The sequence below is a fragment of the Microcebus murinus genome, chromosome 7 (assembly GCF_040939455.1).
Source record: "Microcebus murinus isolate Inina chromosome 7, M.murinus_Inina_mat1.0, whole genome shotgun sequence".
Lineage (NCBI taxonomy): Eukaryota > Metazoa > Chordata > Mammalia > Primates > Cheirogaleidae > Microcebus > Microcebus murinus.
This window is the reverse complement of record NC_134110.1, coordinates 95,472,476-95,487,431: the sequence shown is the minus strand read 5'-3', so window position 1 is coordinate 95,487,431 and position 14,956 is coordinate 95,472,476. Positions and strand designations below refer to the sequence as shown.

General features: G+C 46.2%; 1 protein-coding gene across 3 annotated transcripts in view; it reads left to right on the top strand.

The window, feature by feature from the left end:
* Positions 1 to 716: 716 nt before the first annotated feature.
* CHD7 (chromodomain helicase DNA binding protein 7) overlaps positions 717 to 14,956 on the top strand; it is a 197,678-nt gene continuing 183,438 nt past the window's right edge. For 2 of the 3 annotated variants that reach the window (XM_012738651.3, XM_012738650.3), the window contains exon 1: positions 717 to 1,047. The gene's annotated coding sequence lies outside the window, so the exon portion shown is untranslated. Of the gene's footprint in view, positions 1,048 to 1,366; positions 1,748 to 14,956 lie in introns of those variants that run through there. The other variant, XM_076005290.1, reaches the window with a different exon arrangement.

The window sequence follows — 14,956 nt, the reverse complement described above, 5'->3', positions numbered from 1 at the left end:
CACATCCTATTTCTTTGTTTCATGACCATTGCGCTCTATCCTTTCTGTTTCTTTTCTTCTTCTTTTTTTGGTATGGTAACAAATTTAACAAAATCGATGCCATCCAGTTAAACTTTCTGATTTAGCAGTGGATCGGTGTCCTGTCGACGGAGACGCAGGAAAGCGACGTGGAGACGCAGGAATGGACTTATTTGAAATTGAGCGTGTCCATCCCAAATAATTTCATGTGGGAAAATAATTTCAAGTTGAAAGACAATTACAGAGGGGACATCGAACACGTCCCGCGCCGCTGTCCGCGCAGCGCCGGGCCCGGGTCGCCGCCTCCCGCCGCGGGCGGCGCAGCCCGACCGGGAAGGCGCGGCGCGGGGAACGTGGCTCCGCCGCCAGCCCGCGCCCGGGCGGAGCGCTCGCGGGGCCGCCGGGGAGGCTGCGGGCAGCGGCGCACCGGCCGGCCGGGAGAACCGCCCGCAGCGCCGGCGCCCGCCCGGGGACGGGAAGTGGCGCCCGGCCCGGCCCGGCCCGCCCCGCGCCGCGCCGCCCCCTTTCTCCCGGCCTCTCCCCCGGCCTCCGCCACCCGGCCGAATTCTTGCATAAATTATGCCAGGCGCGCCTGACGTCAGGTGGCGGCGCGCGGGCGCGGGCGCGGCGCGGAGGGAGCCGGCGGCGGGCGCGCGCGGCCCCGCGGAGGCGGGCGCGCGCGGCGTGCCGGGGGCGCGCAGGCGCTGGCGTGCTGGGGCCGCGGCGGCGGCGGCGGCGGCAGCGGCGGCGGCGGCGGCGGCGCGGGGGTTGAGCCGTGGTGGTGCGGACGCGCTCGTGCTCGGGAACTATCGGATTAAACTTGAATCGAGTGAAATTACACAAAGGAGCGCCGCGGAGGAGGCGGCCCGGGGACCCGGAGACCCCGAAACTCGCCAGAGCCCCGCTCGCCCCCGGCCAACTCTGCGCCCGCGGATCCCGCCCCTGGCCGCGGCCGCCGAGCCAACTCCGGAGCCCGCTCTGCGTTTTGTTCCCTCGGCTCGGCGCAGCGGAGGAGCCGACGGCCGGCCGGTGAGCGCGAGAGTTCGCCCGGCGCCCCGGGAGGGCGGCGGCAGGAAATCGCCGCGGGCCGGGCCGGGCCGGGGCCGCGCGAGGAGTTGGGAGCGAGGAGTTGGGCGTGTGCGGGGCGCGGGGCGCGGGGCGAGGGGCGAGCGGTGAGGGCGGGGGCCGGGGCCGGCGCGAGAGCGCAGCGCCGCCCGCGCCGTGTCGCCGGCGTCGCCGCCCGCGGGGCCCGAACCCACGTCCCGAGCGCCGCCCGGCGCCCCAACTTTTGCCTGCGCCCGCGGGGCGGGCGGCGGAGGGGCGCGCGGGGCGGCCGAGGGTCACTTCCTCGCATGTAAATGGCTTTTTGTTGTGCTGCCGGCGTGGGGGGGCACGGGGACCGGAGGGAGCGTGTCTGCGCGCGGGGGAGCGCGAGCGCGTTTCCTCCCGCCGGCGCCGAGCACGAGTTGCCGGCTCCATTCGAGAGAAAAGGGAAGGAGGAAAAGTTGGGCTCCAACTCAAGTGCGGGCGGGCGATGGGCGCGCGGGCGCGGGGCGGCTGAGCGGCGGCGGCGGCGGCCGATCGGGGACAGCGGCGACCCCCGCCTCCCGCCCCCGCTCCGGACCGACCACGCCGCGCTCGCCCGGAGCGGCGGCCGCACCGGCGCGAACAAAGTGCGTCCCTCCCGGCGCGGCGGCGCCAGCCCGCGCGGGGACGGCCGCCGGGCGAGGTGGGTCGCGGCGGGGAAAGTGCGCGGGGCGCCGCGTGGGGCGGGGGCGGCGCGAACGCGGCGGCGCTGGGGGCGTCCCGAGCCCAGCCGGTGCCGGCCGCGGGCGCTGAGTTGCGGACCCGGGGCCGGGGGCTCCCGGGGCTGCCCGGCGGCTCGCAAGTGCGCGGGGAGGAGAAGAAAGGGAGCGGGGTCGGGGCGAGCGCCGGGAGGCGCGGCGAGGAGGGGACCCCACCTTGCCGAGCTGGCCGGGCCGCTGGCGGCGCAGCTGCATAATAGCGACTTTAACCCCGGACGCAACTCGGCTCCCCCGCCCCCCAGCCTGCCGGGGGTCAGCGCCGGTGGGGGGGTCACCAGGTGGCCCCCGAGGTGGCCCGGGTGCGCTGCGCCCCCGCAGAGAGCCGCGGCTCGGAGCGTGAGCGGCCGAGGTGGCTGGAGGCCAAGCGGTCAGCGGGGAGAGGAAGGAGGGCGGCGGGGGACGCGTTGTTTGTTTGGTTCGCACCGGGGACTGGGCTCGCCGGGGGCGCGGGGCCGGGCGGGGGCGCGGGCACCGGGTGGGCTGCGGTGCGAGGCGGGCGCAGCGGCGCGGGGCCGGCGCGGCCGCGGGGTGGGGGTGGGGGCGGGGGCGGGCGGCAGACCCCGGGCGGGTGGGGGGGCTGGTCGGGAGGCTCCGGGGAAGGAGCCGCCGGCCCCGAGCAGCCATCATTACCGAGCCGCCTTTCTCCGGATGGCTCTGCCTCGAGGAGCCGGCGCCGTGGGAGCGCACCCCAAACTCCCGGCTGGCTGCCCGCTTTGTGAGCGCCCCCGCGGCGCGGGCGGCGCGGAGAGTGCTCCTGCCACGGGTCGGGCTCCTTCCCGGAGGTCACTTTTAGAGACTGTTCACGCCTCGGTTTTAAACTAGTTTTTTCCCCCTCTTCTGAACAGACAATGGACAAAAGAAAAGTAGCAACCCACATGGAGAGAGTTTCCTTTTGAATTGCTAGAATTAGATACACTATCTGGCTCTCCACTTGCTAAGTATACTTTTTAGTTTCTGCTTGTATATTACCTAGCAATCGATTTAAATAACATCTTAAAAAGTGTCTGTCTTCTGGGCTTGATTTGTGGGATACGTTAAAGATCTTTATTTTTAAAGGATTATGTGAAGGCCTTGATTTTTAAAATTTTCTAAAAATTTAAATTTAAGCCGATTTTGCAGCAGGCGGTACCTTTCTAAGGGATTGAGTGTTATTTCCCCCCAGTTCCCTCTCAGTAAGGGGGGAGTACTCAGTTTACGTAGTAATGAAATAGGAAACAAAATATGTGTCTTTATTTCCTCACTGATCTAGTGTAACGATGGCAAAAAAAAAAAAAAAATGTTAAGTGACTGTGACCTTAGTAGCATGGGTAGTACCTACCTGATTTATCCCAGCTGTAATTGCATTTAGATTGCAGTAATGCTAGGTACTAGGCAATTCCTATTTCAGGAATAACGTGAGCAGTGATTTTACGAAGTTGAAGCCTTCTCCCAGCCCCCAGAGTACATCTGTCGCGCAGTGTTTTTGTCTTGCTGTTGCACAACAGAAGCCCTCCAGTCTTTACCCTAAAATGGCAGCTTTCATTTGACTGGGGCCCATTCATTGACAACGATAATAAAGAGGCTGAAAGCTAGATGCTTGCGGCACGGAGTGGGACTCGGTTTGCCTCTCTAGCTGATAAGTAGGAGACATTTTATGTCTAACAGTTTGCTCAGGAAAAGTTTATTTTCCCGGAAAAATCTATGCTGTAGAAAAAAGTTACAAAGTAAAATAAGAGTTTGGAAATGGAACAGGGCTTGAGCAGCAAATTTTAGGAGCTAAATTTTTTTTATTTTTCCCAGTAGTGGAAGGAAATATGGCATTCTCTCTTTTTTGGTAATCTGCTGATAAAGGGACATAATGAATTTTTGTCAGGCTTGTAACAGGTGAATTTCCTCATCATGGCACTCAAGAAGTGAGATTGTGTTTTTAGGACTGCGGGTTTTATTATTTATATTCTCCTCTTGGTATTTTCTATTTTTTCTTCCTCTGTGCAAGTCACTAAATTGAACCATGATGAATTCTATCCTAGGTTTATACTTTGAAGATTCAAATGAGTTTCTGGATAAGAAATGAATTATAATTAAGAAAAAACTGGTATGTGAATTCCGAACTCTGATTATATTAGTTTAATCAATGGATTTATTTTTAAATTAGTTTTTTAAAAAATTACTTCCTTTTCTGTGTCTCAATATGAAAGGCAGAATAGAGAAATGCTAGCCTGGTTGTATAGGTGATGGCTAAAACCCCAAACATTATTTTCCTCTTTCAAGGAAAAAATTTAACACTTTTTTTTGAAGTTGAAAATATAGAAGTCAAATTTAAAATAATGTATTCAGCAACTTAGTTTTAAAATAGTAAAACTGTATTCGGTCTAGTTTTTAATCAGTTTGACTTGCAGGAACATTTCCAAAACTTTTCCAGAGAGTCTTCTACATTAGTCTTACTTTTATTGAGTTAAAAGGAATGCCATGAAGAGTACCTTTTAATTTTTTTTTTCTTTTGAGACAGAGTCTCACTCTGTTGCCTAGGCTAGAGTGCCGTGGCGTTAGCCTAGCTCACAGCAACCTCAGACTCCTGGGCTCAAGCGATCCTCCTGCCTCAGCCTCCTGAGTAGCTGGGACTATGGGCATACGCCACCATGCCCAGCTAATTTTATATATATATATATGTTTTTAGTTGTCCAATTAATTTCTTTCTATTTTTAGTAGAGACGGGGTCTCACTCTTGCTCAGGCTGGTTTCAAACACCTGACCTTGGGCGATCCGGCTGCCTCGGCCTCCCAGAGTGCTAGGATTACAGGTGTGAGCCACCGTGCCCAGCCCGAAGAGTACCTTTATAATACTGTAACATCAAAGAAATGTTACCACCTTTTCTTCATACAGATGCAAAGTCAATAATATGATACAGTTTTTAAGCAGTTAGGTCAAAGTAAGAATATATTTGTAAGAGAATACACTCTAAATGCTTCTGTTGTGTACCTGCTGTGTAACCTGTGAAAGCAATGCAAGTGCCAAGTTAGGGTAGTTATTTCAAACCTAGAATTATACCATTTTATTCCTTATGCTTGAGAAAGTTTGCTTGTCATAGTCACCGAAGTCAATTTTGATTCAGCAAACCTTGGCAAGCCTTCCATGTGTGAAAGCAATAAAAGGCAGTACTTTCCCTCAGGGAATTTACCTTCTAGTAGGGGAGAGACTTCTATAGGTAAACAAAAGTCACATTTGACTTTTAAGATACACTTTTTATATAAATGGTATCTTTCATTTTTCATTATTCCCAAATACAGCCTTTTGGGTTTGATAGCAGATACCATGGCCATCTTAGAAACATCTACTATAAATAAGGCATTGCAAGAATAAAAATGCTTAGTCAGGTCTGAGCAAAGTGTGTGACTACAAAAAACGGCTCTTAAAACTTCAGCTTTGTAAGAAAGTGACTCACTTCCAGTATTCAAATGATTTCTACATGTAAACAAGTAAGCACATAGATATAGTCACACAGCTAAATTCACTTAAAAAGATGGAGAAGGAACACCTTAGGTGGTATTAGGATATCAGGAATATACCGGCCCTGTGTGATTCTTTCAATTGTCCTCTTCATTCACATGGACATATTTGTGTATCTTTTAAAAAAACTGTTTTTGTGCCATTAGACATTCAGAAGGTAGTATTTTTCTAAACAGGTTTCTATAGCTATTATAGCTTCAGTAGTTTGGGAGATTAAATTTTCTTCATTAGAAAAATGTATTATTAATATTAATCTTTCATATTCAAAGATAACTTGTTAAAATGTAAATGAAATTGAGAGTCAATGATCGCTTAGGTTTTCTATAAAAAATGTGAAGGTGAATGATTTATTTCAGTTTGGGTATCAATCACTCAGGTTGCAATTACGGCAGAAGTCCATAGCTGATTATGGTGGTAGTTAAGAGCTGGGAAGGTAATTAAAATCACTATTACTACACTTCTGTATTTTACTTTTATCAGTATATTAAATATTTTAAATGAAATCACATCTGTGTGATAAAAATAACAAATAGAAACAGGAAGTCATAATGATATTGTTAAATAGAAATTCATTTTATAATCACTAGAGAGTCTTTGGATATTTAGAATGTGAGGACCTTAGAGAGCTGGTTGAACTTTCTCATTTTACAGATTAAGAAACTAAAGCCCAGAGAGATTAATTAAACGAGCTGCCTCTGGCTGGTCACCCAGTTATTGCAGAGCTTACCTTAGTCGCAGTTGTCATCTTGGTGCCTAGCACGGTGCTGGTGCGGGAGAGGTTCTGGATTTGTCTTTGCTGGATGACCACCTGGCTCTGGGAGAGTCTGAATCTTCCTCATGTTCTGACTCAAAAGTACCTCCTGACTTTAGAATCCCGAAGCATGTGATAACATAGCTCTTAGGTGTTTTTAAGCCAACAATAATTTGCCTCTACTGTGTATGGAGTTTTTTTTTTTTTTTTTTAACTATGATTATCCATCTAGAAAAATGGAGAGATAATTATTCCAAGATTTGATTACTGTTTTCACTTTAGAAGTATGTATTCATTACCATAACTAGATTCCTGTACCTTTTAACTAATGTTAGGTGACTGCAAACATTATTTTCTCAGAGAATTTTTATTTGGTTTTGTTTTCACTTTGAAAATTAGAAGTGTCTTTTTAAAAATAAAAATGTAGATATTTATGAAGAAGCATACCTTGGTAGTAAAATGCTGATCAGTTCTTGGGCTTGTTTGCTTATGCTAATGTGGAATCTGAGACACTTTTTTCTTTCTTGCCCCTTTGAGCCTTGCACTATCTCTGTAGGTGTCAGGCTTGACTTTAGTGGCAAGTGAGTTTGGACTGTGATTAGTTTTCCTGTTTCATGTTGGGTTTTTGTTCATCGATTCAACTATTTATTGGGTACCTGCTACCCGAAAGGCGCAGTGCTGTGAACTGGCAATACAGTGGTGAACTGAGAAGACATCTTGTGAGCACAGCCACACAAAATGTTAATACAGTGATTGCAAGCTCATAGGTGCTATGTGCTGGGTACCAGGAGGAGTGAGGCTTATGACTTGGAGAGTCCACCAGTTGTATGGGGCATTGCTCCTAGAAAATAGCTTTAGCACTGCTATCCAAATGATGGTAGAAGAAGGGGTGAGTGAGGGTATCTTAGTGCCCCTGACCTGGAGAGAGGCTGACATGTTTGAGGCCTTCAGAAAGCTTTGAGATGAGACCCAAGAGGCAGGCAGTATTCAGTTTGGGCAGGGCTTGCAGGATATGGAATTTGGGATTTTTGAAGAAAGCGGTAGTCACTGATGAGTGTTAAGCAGCGTTTGACGTAAGCAGAATTATGTTTTGTAGAAGATTAAATTGGTAGGTGGAGGAAGGAGAGTAGGTTGCAGTCTGTATCCTGCCTGCATTTTCTTTTTTTTTTTTTTTTTTTAATTCAGGGTCTTACTCTGTTGCCTGGGCTGGAGTGCAGCAGTGTCATCATACCTCACTGCGACCTCAACCTGCTGGGCTCAGGTGATCCTCCTGCCTCAGCCTTCTGACTAGCTGGGACTATAGGCAAACCCCACCATGCATGGCTAGTTTTTCTATTTTTAGTAGAGACAGGGTCTTGCTCTTGCTCAGGCTGGTTTCAAACTCCTGGCCTCAAGCAATCCTCCCAGCTGGGCCTCCCAGAGTACTGAGATTGCAAACATGAAGAGCCAATGTACCAGGCCTCCAGCCTGGTTTTGTTGTAGTTGGTGGGATGGGGAAATAACAGTGATTTGGACTAGATTGGTGGCCATGGGGGAGAGTAATTGACACATTTGAGAGCTAGCGAAGGATCTTAATGAATGAAACTCAGCGATAGATATGCTCTCGGACAGGGAGATCTCAGGGAATTTAGGTTTCTGGCATATTCCCTGCTTGGCTGATGATGCTATTCACAGAGGCAGGGAGTACCTAGAAAGGATCAGACTTGAGGAGGAAGATCTTGAGTTCTTGTAGTATATGACTAATGGGCCATGATACCATTGTTTTAATCCTTCTTTCCATTGCTAGTGGTATTCCACCTAGCTCTCTCAAAAGATGTTGGCGTGTGGTGAGCCCACTAACGAATGTCAGTGGGTGAAATGAGAGAGGGGAGGGAAACCTTATTTGCTAAATATGTAGCACTTTGCTTGTTACTTGCCTAACCCATAGCGCTTTGTAGGAGTTTGCTCATCATAGGTTGAGCATAGAATCCTGTGGTAACCAGACCTTGTCACATTGTGATCTTCTGTGTCTCCCCTTCTGGAAGTTGCCTTCTGTTGCTAGTTACCTGTGAGGATGAGGACAAGGTCCTTGGGCTCCCCAGAGTTAGCTGGTGGGTCCTGCGTGCTCTCAGTGCTACACTTCTCATGTGAAGGGAGTTAATCATTTTAGAAGATGGTTGCAGTCATATGTAGGTGTGGTAGAAATGAATACGTTATTTAAATAATTGTAGAGAAAAAATACCAGCCTTGGTCAGAATACTTACCTGGCTTTTAATAGAGTATGTATAAACTAGTTTAATATGTAAATTATCTTCAAAGCCATGTTATTCAGTTATTATAAAAAGTGGATTATACAGCATGGTTGTTGGTGGCAAATGAGAAATGCTGGTTGTTAAACCCAGAAAAGCATCTGAATTGCTGACTTTAATATTATATGAGGTAACAAATCATGAAAATCCTGAACATTAATTTTAAAACAATTTTTGAGGGAAGTGTTTGTATTTTTGTTTTTGCCAGCTCATGTAGGGAATAATATTATCCATTTTTGTTATAGATCAGATTTTGTTCTTGGTGTACATAAATGCATCCTTCCCAAAACCCAGTGTCTCCGGTTGGGGGCGATTTCAAAGATACTTCAAGTATCGTAGACCATTCTGGTGGCCGTAATGTTTCAGTCAAGCCCACCAGGGTCCTTCCTGTCTCCTTCAGGTGGGCAAGATTGCATGGCTTTACAGCTAATTTGGGGACTTCTATCGGTTGTAGGGACATATGCCATTTGAAAGTTTTACCTCTACCTTGAGTGGTTTTGAATGATTACTTGAATAAGTTTAAATATAGGAGAAGTAATGTTTCCATTGTGGAATAGTAGGAAAGCTCAGTGTGCTGACTTCGGTTTCAGGTGGGCTTGTGCCAAACACTCTGTGGCAATTTACTTGTAATAATATTTCTTTAACTTGCTAATTTAAAATTTTTAAAAATCCCTTTAAAATAGATTATGTTATTGGCCGGGTACAGTGGCTCAGGCCTGTAATCCTAGCACTCTGGGAGGCCGAGGCAGGATTGCTTGAGCTCAGGAGTTTGAGACCAGCTTGAGCAAGAGTGAGACCCTAGGAAGGAAGAAAGGGAGGGAGGGAGGGAGGGAGGGAGGAAGAAAGAGAGAAGGGACAGAAAGAGAGAAAAGAAAGAAACTCAGCTGGGTGTTTGTTGCAGGGTGTGCTTAATAGTGCCAGCTATCCAGGAGGCTGAGGCAGAAGGATTGCTTAGAGCCCAGGCGTTGGAGGCTGCAGTGAGCTACAGTGATGCCACTGCATTCTACCCAGGGTGATAGAATGAGACTCTGTCTCAACAATAACAACAAAAAAACAAGGCAACTGAACACCGCTCCTCACAGCCCAAACCCTTCATATTAAAAAAAATGCATTGTGTCATTAGGTCTGGACAACAGTGTGTTCTTGTGGTTTAAGAAGTCATTTCTACCTCAGAGGTGTAGACATTGAATGACAAGGCGCAGGAGAACTCCTGTGATGTGGGGTTTGGTGGAGGAATAGAGGGGAAGCTAATTTGGGGCCCATCTCCCCACCTGGCATCTGCAGAGATCGTGTGGTTGGTTTGAGTTTCCCACCATACATCTCATCCGTGCGGGTCACAGAACCACGGCTGCCTGTGACCTGGGTTTCCACACCCAGCCTTTGTGTAGGGCAAGGCAGGGAAGTAGACACCTGTATGAGTTTTGATTTGCTCCCTACTGTCCCTGGTTATCTTCAACATAAAACAGTCAGAGATTTTTACACCGTATTTGCAGTATGTCTAATAAAGGGTACGTGGAACCTTAGCAATTAATTTTCCCCCTAGTTCCACAGCACGTTCAGAGAACTACTTTAACATTTTAAAGATTCCACTTTGTTCTCTTTTCATGTTTCGGGTTTGTTTTTTTTTTTTTTTTGAGACAGAGTCCTGCTCTGTCACTTGAGCTAGAGTGTCGTGGCGTCAGCCTAGCTCACAGCAACCTCAGACTTCTGGGCTCAAGTGATCCTCCTGCCTCAGCCTCCCGAGTAGCTGGGACTACAGGCATGCAGCACTATGCCTGGCTGCATGAACATTTTAGAAATCTGTTCTGTTGATACTTAAAACATAATTAGCAAATGTGCGTATTATTTCAACACACCTGAAAACTATTAAACATCTTTAACATAATACTAAGCAGGCAAATATTGAGAAATCCCTTAAAGAATTATAAGCATGCGTTTAGTTTCCAAGGCAGTACCTGCTGGTGCATTAAGTGAATAATAAAATCAGTTTGAACACAGGTATACAATTTTAAAAAATACCTTAGTTGGTGATACCTTTTAAAGTGTATGGGCCTAGCAATTATTTTATTTATGGGTGGTGCTGGCCATATATTGAAACTATGAAGCCTAGATTCTTTTTTTTTTTTTTTTTTTTTTTTTGAGACAGAGTCTCGCTTGTTGCCCAGGCTAGAGTGAGTGCCGTGGTGTCAGCCTAGCTCACAGCAACCTCAAACTCCTGGCTCAAGCAATCCTGCTGCCTCAGCCTCCCAAGTAGCTGGGACTACAGGCATGCGCCACCATGCCCGGCTAATTTTATATATATATTAGTTGGCCAATTAATTTATTTCTATTTATAGTAGAGATGGGGTCTCGCTCTTGCTCAGGCTGGTTTCGAACTCCTGACCTCGAGCAATCCGCCCGCCTCAGCCTCCCAGAGTGCTAGGATTACAGGCGTGAGCCACCGCGCCCGGCTGAAGCCTAGATTCTTAAAGTGAACTTTCTAAAAAAAAAATATTGTAGTTTGTTATGTTCTTATATACTTGACCTTGTTTATGCTTGAAATTTTGCTTTGACCAATTGCAGGCATACTCATCAGAAAAATGATGCAGACTCATCTTGAGAATTTTAAAATCTTGATTAAATTAATAACAGTGTCCCCTCCTCCCCCATTAAGTGTGTATTTGGACAATCAAGTAAAATAGTGCAGAAATAACAAGACAACATTAAAATAACAGTAATAACCATAATGACCTAGCTAACAATTATTGAGCATTTTCAGTTGGCGAGGTATTATATTGGGTGTTTTAATGGATCATTTCATTTGCTTACCAGAGCAACTGTAGGTAATAGGTAGAATTATTATCTCCGTTTTAGAGATGAGGAAACTGAGAGGACCGGATAAGTTAAATTACCCCAGGCCATTCAGATTGGCCAGACTCCAGAATCTGCATGCATAACCACTGTGTGACTGTTGCCATCTAGATCAACTCTGAAGCTTGCATTATTGTTGTCTTAATAGGCAAAGGTGCATTAAAAATACCAGCAACAAACACCCCGTGACCCTGTATCATATCCCTTTTGCTATATCCCATCAGTCCAGGTTATTTGTGTCCCTGCTTCCTCTCTCTGTGTCTGCTGTGGTTGTGGGGCCAATGTTATGGGATTTCTTGGCACCTAAAATGAAAGAGGTCTGTGCCTTTTAAGACCCTTCCTTTCCTTTCCCATGGAGATGAGAACAGTGGTTTTTGTGGAGGTTTCACTCTGTGGTGGCTGAGAACTTGAATTCTAAGATGGTCCAGGGGTGTGGGCATATTCAGTCAGTTCTAGAATGTTAGAACTTTCCAATTTAGACTAGAGGCCACAGGGTGCTCTCAAATCTACAGGACCTTTGGGTCCTCAAATCTCAGAACTTTTACTCAGTCTTCCCCCCAGCCCCAAGTTCTGTTTACTATTAATATGTAAGGAAGAGATAAGATGGGATCCAAAGTGGGAGTAGATTTGGGGTTGGAGTTTGGGATGTGAGTGTCAGCTATTAATAGAACATGAGAAGGTTCCCTTGCTCAGGAAAGCGAAGGCTCCAGGGTAGATTCCGTAGAGTTCCACTGTTCCCCGGACTGGCATGGAAGTGGGAAAGATGAAGTATAAACCATTTTTCTTTTATTCTCACTTAAAAATGAATAATAAAATAAATGGAGCAAAATGCAGACAATTGATAAGTGTAGATTTATGGGAGATCCTTGTACTATTCTAACTTTATGGCAAGTTTGAAATTGTTTCAAAATTGAAAGTTTTAAAAAGAATGGTGACCCTACGGGTTTGATCTCAATAGTTAACATTTATCTAGCATGGACTTTGTGTGAATTAGCATTTTGCTAAGCTATTTACACAAACTGTTTTTACTGAATCCTGAACTAGGATTAGTCAAAATGCTGAGGTAGGAATAATAATCGCCATTTTTTTACAGGTGAGGGAATGGAGTTTTAGAGATTATTTGATAAATTTGCACAAGATCACAGCTTTTAATTAGTAGAATTGGAACTCAAATCAGGGTAGGCTCATTTAACAGCGTATAGCCTTAACTGCTCTGAAGAATTGCTTTGGATGGTCCCATCAAAATAACCTAGGAGTTTCTTAGAAAGATAGCAAGAGCATATATTGTGATCTTACATACCAGTGGTTTCTAGGACCACCAGCTCCTGGAGAGAAATTAAGAAGCTGAAAGGTGTCTGTTAACAGCTTATAGTCACTGAGGGCTCTTTTCCTCAAATGTCATATATTATCAATTGCAAACACTTTCAACCTAAAAGACACATACTCATCGCAAGTCTTCCTGGAGTTCCAGCCCTGTTTTCATTTATCAGTCCAAGGCATAGCCGACATCAGAGTATTCAGCTTATTACTGAATTGGCTTTCCCCAAAGTTTCTCCCAGTGTTTATCCAAGATGTAATTGACTTAGCATATTTTTCTCCCTACGTGGGACTAGAGCTGCCTAAGGATCCCAGGGTGCTGCCTAGGCTTCCCTTCACAGCACTTGTTCCTCGTATATGCATTAACTCGTGTGGATGTGCAGCCTCTGTGATGTTATGGGGTGGGGGATCTCCTTTGTCAGGGGATTTTAAAAAATGATAAAGTCCTGTCTCAATACTACTTTGCCCCATAGAAATAAATAATCTGTGATGATCTGTTTTTGGATTTTGTGCATGTATTTTTTTCCCCCCTTCACAATTCAATAACCTGTTGATGAGCTTGAGTGTCACAAGCCTCTAGTTAAAACATAAGTTTTGCTCTTTTTGGTGCACTTAAGATTTTGATCTTGGCCTCAGTTGTGTTAAGTTTCAGAGCTGTGTTTATCATCACATTTAGCATTTTAAGCTTCTCATTTTCCCACTCATTAAAAAACAAAAATAAAAATCTGGGCTGGTTTATAAAGCAAACCTCAAGTTTATAAGGAACTTCGTGGCTACTCTGGAAGGCTGAGACCCAATCTATTTAGCTGCTGGTGTCTAGCAGGATATGGAGGACTGTTGTATATGCCGTTGAATGCACTAATAAGGACAAAATGTAATGACAGGTAATTTCCATATACTGTTGAGCACACAGGTAGTGACACTGCTGTACCTGAGTTGCTGGCTGGCAGGCAGTGCCACTGTGCAGTAGCGGCAACGTTTTCATCTTAGCTGTTGTTTGACTGTTGTCTTGGTGTGGTGAGCAAAAGATGGATGGACAGGCTGTGGGGGCTGCACAGAAACCCAGGCTATACTAGCAGAGTGGTTGATAGTTGAGGACTGCCTGTTGTTCTCTGTAGCTCAGGATTTTCAGAACCTAGGGAGATGCCCATATCATTGGCATTATCCTTCATGGATCGACTACCAGAATAATAACATTAATAATAATAATACCTTCATTTGGCAGACTTGCAAAATGACACTTTACCTCCTCTTTAAAAGACTGCTTGGGCCAGCTGATGAATCCAGGGAGTGATTTGATTCATTTCACCTAACACTAGGTGAGAGGTGGGAAAATGGGCCTTTTTATTTAAGGCATTAAAGCATTAATTCATATCTTTATAAAATTTACTTGTTTATCCCTTACTCTTCTAATATTCTACTTTGTATAAGGAACCCCAACTCTTGCTTTTATCACTCTTTTGAGACAGTTGCTTAGAATGTGCTTGTCCATCACTCCCTGGGCAGAAAAAGATAATCAAGTAATAGTTGCTACCTGAGTTGATGGGGGTGGGGGCAGGGGTGCTTGTGAGCCTGGGCTCCTCCCTCAGTCCTGCAGCTGATGTTCTTATCTTCTCCCTTCCACTTCCCCAGGATTGAGAAAGGGGGGGGGTTGTTTTGCAGAAACAATGCATCCATTGGTCCTTAAGGAAGATTAGAATGGTGAGCTGGACTGAGGTAGCTTTCTCATCTCTTTTCTCCAGGGAGCCTATAAAATGGGTCTGTTGTATGTGTGATTTTAAGGATCTTATATGATTTTAAAGAAAGGTTATCTGGTTGAGTTTAGGATGACTAAGAAAATAGATATTTGTCAGGTGTTAGAATTAGCACAGTCACTTGGAGTGCTTGTTAAAATGCAGATTCCTCAGTCCCACACAAGAATTTTTTTTTTTTTTTTTTTGAGACACTCTCACTCTGTTGCTCTGGCTAGAGTGCCGTGGCATCGGCCTAGTTTGCAGCAACCTCAAACTCCTGGGCTCAAGCGATCCTCCTGCCTCAGCCTTCCAGGCAGCTGGGACTACAGGCATGCGCCACCATGCCCAGCTAATTTTTTTCTATATATTTTTAGTTGGCCAGTTAATTTCTTTCTATTTTTAGTAGAGATGGGGTCTTGCTTTTGCTCAGGCTGGTTTCGAACTCCTGACCTTGAGCAATCCGCTTTCCTCCGCCTCCCAGAGTACTAAGATTACAGGCGTGAGCCACCGCGCCTGGCCCCACACAAGATTACTGAATGAGATCTCCATGGTTTATCTAGAATCTGAATTTTATCCAGGTGCTTTGATATACTTCAAACTTTTAAGATGAACTGTATTTAGACCAATATGTTAGTTATACAGTGTACATGCTTTGGTTTCAGCAAATGAGAAGAGCCAAGACAAACAAAAAACATGCTTTGAAAATAT